This window comes from Sphaeramia orbicularis, chromosome 3 (genome assembly GCF_902148855.1).
Source record: "Sphaeramia orbicularis chromosome 3, fSphaOr1.1, whole genome shotgun sequence".
In the NCBI taxonomy this organism is placed as follows: Eukaryota; Metazoa; Chordata; class Actinopteri; order Kurtiformes; family Apogonidae; genus Sphaeramia; species Sphaeramia orbicularis.
In genome coordinates this window covers 44,092,488-44,108,594 of record NC_043959.1, presented here as the reverse complement: position 1 = coordinate 44,108,594, position 16,107 = coordinate 44,092,488, and the positions used below count along the sequence as shown (strand labels likewise).

At 37.5% G+C, this 16,107-nt stretch overlaps 1 protein-coding gene across 1 annotated transcript in view; it reads right to left on the bottom strand.

The window, feature by feature from the left end:
- Window positions 1–16,107, bottom strand: part of LOC115411411 (CUB and sushi domain-containing protein 1-like) — a 692,182-nt gene that overhangs the window by 447,865 nt on the left and 228,210 nt on the right. The gene's annotated exons all lie outside the window — the stretch shown is intronic.

Genomic DNA, 16,107 nt, shown 5'->3' with positions numbered 1-16,107 from the left:
CGAGGGAAGAAACCTGAAAATCTAAGCTACTGAAGAATAAATACAAATTCTTTACATCACAAACTAGCCTTGATTTTGATGTGGGAGTTCTGCAGCCATCAACCAGCTTAATGACCTCAGATTAGTCCTTCCCGTCTGTGTTTTCCAGACTTTTGTGCAACTCTTAGGTGCTACGCTGTCGTGTACCTTGAAGAAAACAAGATTGATGAGGGTGATTGCCTCACTCTCTAAAAATAAATCTTTAATACGCCACAGAGCTACAGTGGACGAGATCAACTATTCCAGCTTGTATTGAGCTCAGACAGTCTGAAATACAAAACAAAAAAGGAAAAAAAAAGTTCCTGCCAACAAGGTCGTTCACATTCATCTCACTGTTTGTCGGAAGGATTATGCAAACACTACTGATTTTGATGAAACTTGGCGGAGGTGAAAGCCATGGATGAAGAACAAACGCTATTTTGTAACAGATCCAGGTAACGGGATGGATCAGTGGGATGTGGGGCTGTGCAGCCTTGGCGGTGGTACATGCCCTTAAAATACTCCTCTCGTTTAGGAAATGCTATTGGAGCTGTCAGACGACTAATGTGACGACAAGGATAATGGTTGTCTGGCTCTAATACGACAAGGAGAGATGATTACAGCAACGGTTACACTTAAACACCCTCTTGAGATGTAATAGAGAGACGACGGTTAAATATTTTGGAAGGACAATAGGGGGGGAAAAAAAATCTAAAGTCACAAATTAGCCAAAGTGAAAGAAAGCTGAATAAAATAATTGAACTGCCTGGATAACGACACCAAAATTATGTTGATGAAAAGCATTAATTAACATTGACATTCACTGTGTTGTTGTCAGTGAGTACCTGAACTGTTGTGGTTTGGAAAGAATCTTTAGATATAAGAAAAAATGTCTGTGTTATTCATCAATATCTCCTCAAAGGCACTTATCAAAAACTTTCAGTAGACTTCAGAGAGTAGAAGAGATTTGCCAAATAAAAGACTTGTCAGTGTAATACTGAAGAAAAGTTTCGCAGTGTTTTTCACACAGATAAATGAACACTCATAAGTGTCTTGTACTAACTCTTATTTGTAGCTCAATATGAAGACAATGTCTGCACTATCTGATCAATAACAAAATATGGTAAGATATTGGTATGTTTAAATGTTGTGTTTTCATGCTTTTTTCCGATTTCAAGTATAATTTAACATTTACTTTGCCATTGTTAATATGAATGACAACTTAGTGAGGCCATGGTCTCATGTTCAGGGCTAAAGACAGTGTAGTGAAAACAGGAACAGGACGCATTAAATCATGGTACAATTGGTAAATGACGAAAACCTTGATAAATACCACATTATGCAGAAAACACTTAGAAAACACTTAAAAAGTCATTTAGGTCAAAAGAAAGAGGTTAGGGATGAGCAGGGAAAAAAATAGAGGAAGAAATATTTCAAAAACACAAAATAAACATTGGACAAGTGAGCAGGAGAAAGGACCGTGAAACCAGACAATGTGGGAAATTAATATTTTTACTTCTTTGGCCTCAAAGCAAGGACGCAGAGGACAGACGAAAACAAATGAGGGGAGAGAGAGAGAGAGAGAGAGGACGACAAATGGAAAGTTAGAGGGAAGAGATGAGACAGTGGAGACAGAGAAAGGACAGAGCAGAGTGAGATGAACGGTGACACAAGAGGAGAAGAGCAGGACACTCATGACCTAACAAGTTATATTCACTTTGTCATCAGTCATTTCACATATTTAGGGTTGGATCGGAATGGTTGGCAGGTCCAATCTTGCCATTTTAAGATCTGAATATTCACTTTTTTTTATTACATAACTGTATCCTACTATGTAACGCGCATTCTGTGTCTGTCCGCCCGGCGTCCCATCAATGTCCGATCGATGTTGCGGCACAGTCTGTATTCAAATGTTGTGACGTATGCTGGGCGATTTTAGCCTCTCTCTACTTTCAATTCTTCATCCCTGCCACCATACTCCATTTTCGGAAGTGTTTATAGTGCCATTCATGGCATTTCTACTGCTAGCAGACGATACTAAAATGTGAAGGCTACAGTTCCTTACCGCTGCGTCCTATCAATGTCCGCTTGATGTTGCAGCACAGGAGGGCGTTTGTACGGGTTTTCCTCAGCCTTCACAGGCCTGATCGCCACCAAACTCGCCAAATGAATAGAAACATTACCTGACTATCTACTAGGCACAATTTTATGTCCATATTCAAATGTTGTCAGGTACGCTGGGCGATTTTAACAGGGTCCCGGCTCACCACAGACCAGGTCCCAGCTAACCTCGGAAAGGGTGCCGGCTCACCACAGACCGGGTCCCAGCTCACCTCAGACTGGGTCCCAGCTCACCACAGACAGGGTCCCAGCTCACCTTGAACCAAGTCAGAGCTCACCACAGACCTTCATCAGCCCGATCGCCGCCAAACTTGCCAAATGAATAGAAACATTACCTGACTATCTACTAGGCACAATTTTATGTCCATATTCAAATGTTGTCAGGTACGCTGGGCGATTTTAACAGGGTCCTGGCTCACCACAGACCAGGTCCCAGCTAACCTCGGAACGGGTGCCGGCTCACCACAGACAGGGTCCCAGCTCACCTTGGACCAAGTCCAAGCTCACCACAGACCTTCATCGGCCCAATCACCGCCAAACTTGCTAAATGAATACAAACATTACCTGACTATCTACTAGGCACAATTTTATGTCCATATTCAAATGTTGTAGGGTATGCGGGGTGATTTTAGCCTCTCATGCTATCGTACAACAGCACCACAGGTACAATGCTGCTAGTAATTAATAAGTCACGCCAAAAACTGTTTCTCTATTTCCAGCTGGGTTTCAGTTTGACCGAGTGGAGCATCCTTCACACATCCTATCTGTGTTAAAGATGGGAGGATCAGCTTTACATAAACCACTGTTTACTACTGTCACATGAAGCTAACTATGAAGCTGACCCTTTGAGACTCAGAACTTTGTGGTGACTTCCAAATGAATCTTTGTTTACATCTAATCTCCCCTAAGTCATGCATCACCATTTTTTTTTTTTTTTTATTTTAATCTGTGGACTTTTCTGAGAAAATCAGGTATTTTTCCTGCATTTAATTTAGTGACCATATAAATGTTTAGAAGATGATTAAAATTTAAAGATATAAATGTTGATAAAAATTCAACATAAATTCAAAGGTTTTCACAACAGAACAGAGAAAACTGAGGCAAAAGTGACTTTTTGAACAAAATGCATCATAAATTCAAAGCAAAAACAAGCAATTCCAGACACAACAAACCCCGCCCCTTGCATGTATTGTAGATTATTTTGGCATCGATCCAGCTGATGTCATCATGTCTACGCATGTGCTGATGTCTGCATATCAATTGCCTCTATATATGTGCCAAATTTGAAGTAAATTCAAAACAAAATTGATGTTTTTATAGACACGTGAAATCGCTCCCATTCTAAGTAAATGGGAGAAAAAAAAGATGGAAAAAATTTGTAAAAATTTAAACTTTGACCTACTTCTCCCAAAATGTAATCACATCTATTCTGGGTCACTGGCAATCTATAAACCCAATTTGGTATGAATTCAACCAACATCACCCATTATAAGTAGATGGGAGAAAAAAAAAAAGATTTTAAAAATTCATTAAAAAATTTTGCACCTTGGCCTACTGTTCCCAAAATGTAATGAAATCTATTATGGGTCACTGGCAATATATAACAAACAAACAAAGAAACAAACAAAGAATCAAACCGAACCAAAAACAACACCACTTGTCTTCCCTTCGGGGGGCCGGGGTAATAAGTGTGTAAAACCACTGCATTTTGCCAAACTACATCTAATTTAATACTAAGTTATTTCGTTACAGAGCCACTGAACGTCCAAATGTGTCATGTCTGGTGGTGATGAAAAGATGAGAAATGGCATTTGGTGGTTTAGGCCTGTGAGGGTTAAAACCAGACCTACACCTGAATATGTAAAAGGCCATAACTTTCTATCTTACCCAATAAACCCTTCAGAGTATAATGTCTAATTTTCCACCACAACAATAATGCAAATTTTGACAAATGCAACATTTGTAATATAATATAAACAATAGTTTGCTCAGATCACAGCCTTATTATTTTCATGCAGAAGACAATAAGGAGAACATCTCAAACATAATTTAACCCAAATAAAATAGCTGCAACAAACACTAAACACCAGTGTTAGTAAATGGGATATGATACTATTGTCAGATGACCAAATGCTGTTGCACTGAATAACATTACAGATCTGCATTTGAACATTTTTAGAAATATTTCATATAATGTACAGTATACACACATGTATACTTTATGGATGTAATGTGTATTTTAATGTAGAAAGGGTAGATCTTTAGGTGTATGTTTTGGCACAATGGATGATACCACTGGGGACACCTGTATGCTATCTCTACTCATTTTACAGAGGAATACAAGTGAGTGATGGAGTCTGCTATGACATGGTACAACAGACCTGAAGCCTAGTATCAGCAAAACCAATGAGGTGGACTAAGAGGAACAGGACCCCCTCAGTCCTACTTGTCATCCCGAGAGAGGAAGTGAATCAATAAATAAAACCCAGAACAGTGTTTTTTGCAGAAAATTATGATGTCACAGCTAAGCTAACCCTCATAAAATGTCATCACATCATCATTTTATCCTATTATGCATTTGTGTGAAATCCTGTGCTTGTTGGCATTTATTATGCTGATACAAATGATTCATCCAGCAATACACACATTTTAGTAAGTGATTTTTTCTCATCAAACCTGGCTTGCACACCCATCTTTAAGGGTGAAAGTTCAGCAAATTCCCTGATAGGGTAAAACAGTCTGTGAAGATGCTGTGTATTTAATCTAAACTACAATTACTGACTGATCCAACGTATGCTTTAAAATCAGCCTTTTTACATTGTGCTATTTCTATAACATACACTTAACCCATAAAGACCCAGTGCTACTTTTGTGGCAGTTCCCAAATGATTTTTTCTCTATTTCTACCTCTATTAACTGACTTATCACCATTTTTTGAATAATATTATCTTCTGTATTTTGCATTTGTTGGTGTAAATCATGTATTTTCCAATATTTAATTCACAGATCATGTAGATGTTCATGAAAATGTTGAGTAAATTCAAATTTAATATATCAAAACAGAGAAAAATGAAGAAAAAGTTACTTTTTCAGCAAAGATATTACTAACTGAATGTAAAAACAAGCATGTCCATCCACTGTCATTGATCCGACTCCATAGGATTTACAAGTGAATCAATGTTGTAGAAGATGACGGTGTTTCCACAGTAACTACGGAGCCTCTGAACATCCAAATGGGTCATATCTGATGACCATGAAAAGATGACAAACTGGATTTTATAACCAATTATTTACATGTATTGATAGGATTAGTGGTTCAACAGGTATTAAACAGTTTATATCTGTAGATGGTTTGTGTCACCGGTGACTGTTTGGGTCTCTATGGGTTAACATCACATATTTTATATTCTTTTTAATTTGACTTTTGCTGTAAAAACTGTTAATTCAGTGTAACTTTGGTATTTCTAAGGTATGTGAGGCTATTCAGATTATTATTTTGTCTATGTGTGGTACAGTCTCTGCAGCTTTTATACTGCATGTGCAGTATAAAACTTTATCCAAAACTCTCCTCCCCTTTACGCCTTTTGGATTGTCATTTCCTTCATTGCTAGTGTGACAGTCTGTACAATCCATCCTCAGAGCACCTTCTATTTTTCCCCAACCTGAAAAAGAACTGCCTGGACACAAGCTATAATAAATCACCTCTGTGGCCCACAGGGGACAACAGATGCATTCTCACATGAATATTTCACTACTCGACAAATAAAATGTGAACAAAGTGAGATGGGTATAACTAATTATTGAGAACATGCTTCGCTCCTTCATTTTTAATTTCATGGCTGTGGGAAATTTCAAGGACGTTTCTGCTTCGGGCCAAGGTTAATTTCTGACACTGGTCAGAGCAAAGACTGCCTGGTGCTTATGGGACTTTTATTGATCAAACATGTACTGCCTCTGAGGCTTTGGTCAGACTGCAGGCCCAAAATGGTTTTTGTTATATCTAGCTTGTATCCAGATTGATTTTAGTCAGTGTGGATAGGGGGGAAAAAAGAAAAAAATAAATACAAAAAAACCCAAAAAAAACAAAAAACAGTCTAGATGCTCTGACAGCTCCAATCAGACTTCTAAGTGTCAGTCACAACGCGACACACAATGATGACATCAAATCCAGAGTGGCAAAAGTGATGAGCTGAATCCATACTGCTACTAGCACAACACTATAGGGGACAACACTGAGAACAACAGACCGTGGACGGACTCTGAAATAAAGTATCTGCTGGCATTTTGTCGATTATCTGAAGGCAGAGGCGATGGACCTCTGTTCCTCCTGCTTCTGCATTAGATGTCTATGTCATTACCACGGCGTTACATGCAAATACGTTGGTGATGTCTGGACGCAGAAATCCAATCTGATCACCTGCAAATGATAGTGCAGACAATCTAATTGAACTGCAATCTGAACAAAACCTGATATCCTCTAGAGCTCCAGTAAAGCATTTGCATCTTCTGTAGGGGACAACAGTTTCACAGCTTTACCCAATAAATGAATGAATAAATTTATTTTTGGTTTTACATCAATCATTGTATTCAGTACATCAGTTGTAATAAACATAAAAACCAAAAAAGGAATAGGCTTGAAGCAAAAGCTTATTTTTTTGCCTATCCTTTTCAACTAACACACTGCTTACATCAACTTAAATGTGTACAGCATTGAGCATTTATACCGTAATAATAACAAATAAAGAAATAAAAAAAGTCAACAACAAAAACACATCTACCATCTCAATTCAATATTTCTGAATAATTTAAACTTAAAGTACTCTTTTTTTTTTTTTTTAACTTCGCCAAAGGAGTGGATAATTTAAATGCATCATAAGGTCCATTCCATAATTTCACACCCACAATCCCAATTCATCTAGACTTCACATCTGCCCCCAATCTAATCCACTCACACATATCAAAATCTCTGAAATTCAAATCACTCTCTCTTAATTCCAGGAAACCACGCCTGATCTTTGCGACAATACTATTTTTTTACAAAACAAAACAAAAAATAGAACAACACTGTACACTGCAAAGGACATTCCATAAAAAAAACCAAAAAAACGTATCTTAAAAATACTGCTACATTACGCTCACTGTTTCCAATCAAGAAAATAATTTCATGTAAAAAAGCCAAAATCTGCTTTCCTGGGTCTCAGGAGGAAATAAACCAGCCACATCTCCTTATCAAAGCCATAAATATATTTCTTTAACCCATAAAGACCTTATACTACCTTTGTGTCAGTTCGCAAATACATTTTCCTCTCTATTTTAACCTTTAAGTGATTTACCACCATTTATTATAATACAATCCTCTATATCTTGCATGTTTCACTGTAAATCATGTATTTTCCTATATTTAATTTCCAATATTTAATTTAGATGTTGATGAAAACTCAAAGTAAATTCAAAGGCTATTATTTCAAAACACATAAAACTGACGAAAAAGTGACTTTTTCAGCAAAATATATCAATAAGAAAGCATAAACCAAGTGTCTCCATCCACTGTCATTGATCAAACTATATGTTGTAGAGGATGACGGTGTTTCCATGTTCACTACGGAGCCTCTGAACATCCAAATGGGTCATATCAGATGACCATGAAAAGATGACAAACAGTACTTTACAGCAAATATTTACATGTATTAATAGAATTAGTGGATCATAAGTTATTAAACATTTTATATCAGTAGATGATGTTGGTCACCAGTGGATGTTTGGGTCTTTATGGGTTAAGTTAGTGCCGGTAAACCAAAATCATGATTTCTCTCCAACACATGAATGTATGAATTATACATTGTTCAGAAAGCTGTCACCTTATAATTTCCCATACATGTAAATAAATAAGTGTAATAATGTAACATATATCCATCCACACATGTAATACTGTCACCTAGTCGGTCAATCAGATAATGAGCAGTGATCATAGTGTCCATGTCTGCTTCTGTTTCTTTGTCTTTCTCTTTTTTTCCCTTCTCATCTCAGTGTTGCTAACACACTGATTCAAAGGCTGTTTGACATTTATTCAAAAATAAGTGAGCTGGGTTTAGAATATGTGACCATTCATCCAGTCGGTCAACTGTCCGACCAGTCAACCAGCTTATGTAATCAGACATCCACTCAGATTTCAGCCAGCCGCTCTTTACAGTCAACCGACCAACCAGCCAGCTTGCCTGTGTGCATTTCTGCTGCGCTGTCCATCTGTCTGACTGCCCATCTGGATCTGCCTGTTTAAAAGTCTATCTCTCGCTCTGCCTGCCAGCCTATCTGACTGTCGGCATGTCTGATGTTGACAGACTCATAAAGATAAGACTACTGTTCAGACTGGATTCTAGTACGGTAATAAGGCATAAACTGATACTGAAAAACACCATCAGTGCTATTTGCATTACCATCACATCAACACTTTATTACAGATCTTCCAAGATTTTCATATAGGAAATGATATGGTTCGTAATTTATGCATTATTTTCATCTGTGACTTTTAACAGCATAAGTAAACAGCTGCATCTTAAACGTAACTGAACAGCCAGGATGAAAAGCCCATTCCAGAACATAGTAACATGGAGTGCTGCAACAACAAATCGATAAAATCAATCCAAATTAGAGCCCGACCGATATGGGATTTTTGGGGCCGATACCGATATTGGGGGCTAAAAAAAAAGATATCCAATATACCGGCCGATAGCTGATATTGGCCGATAACCGATATATTGGCCGATATATGAAATAAGAACACTGATCTACACAGGATATAATAACCTTATATTAGATAATTGTGGACAGGTGGATAAACAGTTGCGTAAGTCTTTGTTTATCTCACAAATATAATTTACACAACTTTCAAATGCAAACTATGCAATCACAAAAGTAATTAGAGCAAAAAATATAACTTACTACACAATTAGGTTTTCACTCACAAATTTTGATGTGTCTGCCTCACGGCACTATAGCTTCATATGTGGACTAAGGACTAAACTGAGCATGTGCAGAGTGAATTAGGTGAGTCCTAAGTTGTTCCTGATTGGAGCAATTGCAAGAGCTACAACTGACCTGTGTTACAACTGTCCCCAGTCTCCCCTACACTATTAACACCCAGGCCTACTGGCAGAATGAAACTGTGAGGTAGACAGGAAGTGCACGGACATGGGCGTGTCGGGGGGGTGAATACTTCATAAGACGGGGGTGGGGGGAGGGGGTGTCCGTGATTTTCGGAGCTGTGGGGGGGGTTCCGTGATTATGTGATTGTGTGTGTGGGGGGGTGATAGCGTCATTGTCAAAGCAGGAGTGAAAGTGAAACTAACTCGCTTTAAAGTTCCTCTTATTCTCTGGGCAGCACACACACACACAGGAGCAGCGAGCGACAGAATCTCCGCGCAGCAAAAAAAGTTAATATATCGGCTACATATCGGCCGATGTTGATTAATTGGTGATACGCTATAATCGGCCGGCCGATTAATCGGTTGGGCTCTAATCCAAATCAGTTCTTTAAAGAGCTGGCAACAAATTCAGCAGTCAATTTATTGGGTCTTGAGCATTTTACCTGCACGCTGCAGCCCTGTTTGTCTGAAACGTAGAGCGCCATTTATGTCACAAAACTTGAATATGGAGAAAAAATGGCCAAAATCCCACGGCGCTCTTCGTTTTGGGCAAACAGGACAGCCGTGGCCACTGCAAACATAATGTAAACCTAGCTTAAGATAGCCTATGTGTTGTGATTACTTTAGCCCGCCAGCTAGTTAGACACTATCGCTGAAATTATAACATTTTCATCCATCTCTGTTTATCAGGCCACCAGACTAACGTTACCTATCATTGACGGAAACTAATACACACAATGCTAGTTTGATAGCCTATAACCGGAGCTGGTTGAAGACTGTAGCTTGCTAGTTTCTAGCCATAAGAAGTCTAGGTAGCGGGCTCGTGCTTGCTAACTAAACCCAAAGCCATTGCGGGAATGTAATCATTAGTGACTTGTCTGCAGCCCATAATGCACTGGGTTAAATACCGATCTTTGAGAATTGAGTCTTGTGTGTTTATCCAGTGAATTGATGAGTTATTAAAATAATCTACAGATTAATCGATTGTTAAAATTATCATTAGTTGCAGCCCTAGTAGCATGCAAAAACCCTTTAACTGGACAGGGGTAGCCTAAAAGTTAAAAAGAAGAAACATTTAGTATTGTGTTTTAGGTTGTGATGAAAATATAATCATTCATTAATTACAGACATTGTGTTATGCATCATTTATTTAAGTGCTGTTTATTTGTCAGGGTAGTGCACTGAACTACAAATACCTAAGAGCTCATTTTCATCTTTAATCCTTGGATGGGGTTTATTTGATGTGAAGGTTATAGTGACATCTCAACAATTGTAGGAAACCAAAATCTTACATGTTAAGTCATCAAAATAAATACAGAAAAAAAAACAGTTACTATCCCAGCACCAGCAGCATGAATTAACACTAGTCTCCAAAACAGGAAACACACAATTAAAGATCCATAAAGTCAAACATTTCATCGATAAAACACATTTTCACCAGACACTCACAGACCATTATCAGAGCCTCTGAGTTCACTGAGTACACGCCTGAGTATCCTTCACCCAAACTACAGCTAATCTGTGTAAGAGTACTACATGCTCTGATATTCTATGGTAAAGAATTCCACATTCCTGTAGCTTTGACTGAGGAGCAGTTTCGTCCAAACGTTGTTCCTCTGGTGAAGGCTCGGGATGACCTGGGGTTGACTTCACTGCATGCTGTCACAAACTGTTTGACAGTTTGTGGAGCTAAATTATGAATAATCTTAAAGTAACATTAGCAAAGAAAATGAAAATTTCAAATGACAGAAGGTTATTTTTAACTATATTGCAATAATGATGAAAATTTGATGGATTTGTCCCTTATCTGTAATGCACGTTTATACACTGTTGCCCATAAAGTTGGAATAAAATATATTTTATTTCTTCTCATGAAATGATTGTGACAATGTGATTTATTCTTAATAGAAAAAATGTAACTGGGATTCAATATGTAATCATTATACCTGGTCAAGGGTGATTACTGATGTGTATAAATAGGGAAAAAAAAGAGGAATGGACTTGTTCCAACTTTATGGGAAACAGTGCACAAACTACGACGTGGTTGTGTTGTTGTTCTGTTTGTCTGAGCCCAGATTGTGTTATGATCTGAAATATATGACAATACCATTGAATGTATATATAGTTTTGCTGGATTTGTAGACATTTAATGTCTGATATATTTAAAATAGGCCAAATTATACATAATTGTTCTTGATATTTTTGGAATGTGCTTCTTAAATCGTAAAATACTTATAGCAGATATACTTTAGTATAGAGCTGAAACGATTAATCAGATTGAATTAATTAAAATAATTATTCGATAGCAATTTTTCTGAATCAAAGCTTCCTTTCCTTATTTTATTGCTTCCACTGTTATGTTTCACACAAATGGTTTTTGTAAGTTGTTAGTAAGTTGGATACAAATTTGTTGTTGACTGCAGTGCACCATTTGTAGATGTCATTTGACTTGTTTATTGTTATTTATATACATGCATAAAATTTACATATACTTTTAGACTCTTATTGTTGTTATTTTTATATAGCTATTTTCTATATATCTGTTTACTTTAATACTCTTTGTGGTTGATTTTTCAACTTGTTCTGGAATTAAAGACAAGTTGTAACCACTGTCAGACATGTCTTTTTCACATTTTTACTTTTTTTTTTTTTCACTAATTCGAATAATCATTTAATGTAATCGCCGAAAATAATCAATATATTAATCAAGTACAAAAATAATCAATAGCTGCAGTTCTACTTTAGTATTCATCCTCTAGGTTTCATCTGACTGGAAGTTAATCACATAAAAAGAATAATAATAAATTACATTGTTTCATATTGGACCTTTATCCTAAAATGACCAAAACAAACCCACAACAAGAAGTCTGTCAAACTCTGAGTAAACATTCATGTAACAGACGACATTGTTGTGGTGCTTTCATTCATTATAAATCAGGAACCCTTTTAACTCTTCGCTCTCCATGTGTACAAGTTGTACTCTTTTCTGGTTAACCTTAACAGTATCTCAGTTTACTGTTAACTGATAATAATTTACTAATTCAGACCCATTGACTCATTTCTCTAGAACTGTCTTATCTTATCTGAATGTGCACACATGTCAAACTAATAACATTTTACATGTCTTTGCAAATACTGACATGAAGTCCACTGAGCAGAAAATTCAAATACCTCAACTTTCAGAATCGAGTCAGACAGCTCTCTGCAGGTCATCTTTTTTCTTCTTTTTTTGCCCACTGTGACGGCCCCGGGGCCTCTGCCAGGCCTTGTGTGTGTTGTGTTGTTGCTGTGTTGTGTTGTGTATGTGCTGTCAAGGAATCCCAGGCAGCTGGCCACCGTCTCCAGGTTGCTTAAACCCATCCTGCACCCTCCCCACCTCCTGCTTCTGCTAGATTTCTAGTATAGATTATTTGGTATTATCCGCTTAAGCCGGCAGTATGTTTCCCTGTCAGTTTGCTTAAATAAGTTAATCTTTGTTTAATGTGTTCATTTACCCCTCACATGTGCTTGGTTTGTGTGCAGTGGTCTCCAGCAGAGGCATTGTGTATTGGAGAATAAAGGTCGAATCTGGAACCAGGTGACCTGTGAAATTAAACCTGTGTATGGGTCTAGACATAGCAGGTCCCTGATGTTGTGGCGTTAGTTGTTTATTTGCAATGCCCTTTCTAAAAAAATGTCTTAAAATGTATAGTTCAAGATCTGTTTCTGTGTAGTTTTGTATACCTGCTTTCACTCTTGTAGTGCTCCTGTCAGACAGATGGACATAAGGGTCATTCCATACCAAATCAACTAGATTTCAGAAAGACATTATCAAGACAAACAGGCTTTCTGAAAATTGGTGATTCTGGGAAATCTTAGCTACATTTATATCACTGACCCTGGTGAAATTGGGTCACCCAGAATCACCAATTTTCAGAAAGCCTGTTTGTCTTGATAATGTCTTTCTGTGACATTCATCCTTTAAGATCAATCCAACAACACATTTTTCCTCCATGACGAATAAATTTGTTCAAGATCATGAATAGAATTCCCAAAATTAGGCTGGCCAGTTTCATAAATATTCTGGGAAATCTTAGCTACATTTATGTCATTGACCCTGGTGAAATTGGGTCAACTGACCAGCTCCATCCAATTTCCGAGAAGTCTCTACTACAGGCATCAACCTGAGCCAGTTCTGGGAAATCGATGATTATTCTATCTGAACCATCACGCAGTTCCACATCCTAGTTCAAATATCTCAAGTATTATCATAACTTGTGCAATAATCAATGCAATTATACTGTTAATACTGATTTTAATACTGACCATAAGTCTTCTATTAGTTTATAAGACATCTATGATAGCTCTTCAGTTTTTATTCTCTTTCTAACCACAGGCCTAGATACGAATGTTTACTCTCAGTCAGTTTCTCAATTCTGCATGTTTTGTTAGCTACTTTGTCTCTAACGATACCACAAGATACAGCATAACCCAACTCCCAAAAACTTCCCAGAACAACTCTAAGGTCTTGCATTCTTTCTGTTTGTATCTTATTTTCTTTCCTCTGCTCAGCGACAGTGTCATACATCATATTAACCAATCACATTTAAGCTTAGCGCAGGCTACTATAAGTTAGACTGACTTCCTGGACAGGTCAGAACTGACTTCTGAGAGAGGGCGAAGCTTCGTTTGTCAGTCTCTCACTTGTGCACAATAAAGGAAAGCCTGATCGACAACCAATCCATTCTCCGCAAATTTCTTTGTCGTTTACGCCTCCACGACAAAATTAAAATTAAAAATGCCATTTACACCTATGTTTGTATACAATTTGAAGAAAATATAGTCATGCAGTAAAAAAAAAAAAAAAATTAAAAATAGAACCAGTTCTATCCCAAAGCTAAAATTTTGTCCACAACATCTTGAAACATACATGAAGACATGGTAAATTTCAAAATTTTCATTAATTGGCCACATGGTAATTTAGGTGCTCAAATAAAGAGTATTTTCGTGAAAATTGAAATCAACCCATTTTATTCATTGCCTCACAGCAACACTTTTCATTAAAATGTAGTCTTTTTGCAGTGTATTGTTGCATCTTGACCATAAGAATCCATGCAAAAAAAAATAGGTCTCTACATTCATCCATTATGGTACAGTGCAAGCCTGAAGAGAGAGGACATTTTGAAGAATTAGCCTTTTTGCCTGATTTCAAGGCCTCATGGACCAAACATGAAGGCACCTACAATTATTTTGATGCAAAATATGGTCTTTTCAGGGGGATTTCACCCCAGACACTGAGTTTCAGCAATATGGCTTGAATACCTAAGGAGATACACCTCCTCAAATTTGGCCGAAAAGCAAATTTGCAAAATTAAAAAAAAAAAACATTAATTTTCAAAGGGCTGTATCTCCTAAACTATTACAGATATGACATTAAAATTTTGGATGTGTTTGTTTATCTGGTAGGTGAACAAGTGTGAATTTTTTCAGAATTTTCTGAGGGGGTCATGTGGGGACCATTGGTTGAATTGCCATGGAATGACCCATAATATAATCAACAGGCTACTTCACTCATGTTTCATCTATGATTACAAATGTTTTTTACTGAGAAAATGGATGGAGTTTGTTTGTTTGGAAATTGTATACAAGTATTAGGGGCACAATGATTGCAAAATTCTTAACCGATATAGATGTCTTTTTCACATTTTGTTAATTTTTGCAATTCTACATGACAACAATAAACACAGATCTAAACTGTGACAAAAACCAACAAACAAAACAACAAACCAGACAAAGACAGAATGTTAATAATCTTTCACAACAATACCACATAAAAGGACAGTGCAAGTACTCTCAACTTAGATAAATAATCATTTAAATTATCAAAGGGAAATCAAAGATCCTCTACAAGGCTGGATCAGGATTGAGGAAAAAAGAACTGACAAGATTGTCTGTTGCTCTAAATTCATAATCTTTCCACTTAATATTTGTGACGATGATATGCACCCCCTCACCTGGTACCAAATGGTTGCAGTTCTAAAATTAGTGTCATTGAGTTTATCTGTTATTCGCTCCATACCTAAGAGATTTAAAAACTCAGAAACCCATGTTCTATAGAGAAACACTTTGATTTGTCAATTTTCTAATTTGACAAAATCATTCTTTTCGCAGCCAAAAAGGCTAAACCAGCTGTTTTTCTGTTTTGTCTTGTTTTTAGCTGTGTAGCCCTGTGCCCCATCAGATGTCATTTTAAAGCTGCGGGAGACTTTCGTGACCAATTTTTCATCAAATCTATACAACCCCAGTCATATCCTCAGTATCATGAATCTGTAAGTCTTTCTGTGATTACTCACCTGAATCTCGTCCCTCACAGTGAACAATTTCGAAGTGCCATTCACCATAAACAAACAAAAAGGGGTAACTCGGGCATCTTCGGAATTTTGTCATGATGTACATTGTGGGAAGCGGAGGCTCGTGCAGCCGCCTGGCAGCAGCAGTTCATCCATATGATATTATATGGATGAAACACGACACGGAAACGGCTGAAATACAGAAACGGCTGGAGGGATACGCATTGAGGGAAGGGGAACTCCTGCCGTTTCCACATCGTGTTTGTTGCCGCTGCTGCTGCCAGGCAGCTGCACGAACCTCCGCTTCCCACAACGCACATCGTAACAAAACTCTGAAGATGCCCGAGTTACCTCCGGCTCTGTTTGTAAACACATGGTTTGTTTATGGTGGAGTACACTTCGAAATTGTTCACCGTGATGCAAGAGATTCAGGTGAGTAATAACAGAAAGACTTACGGATTCATGATACTGAGGCTATGACAGATTTGATGAAAAAT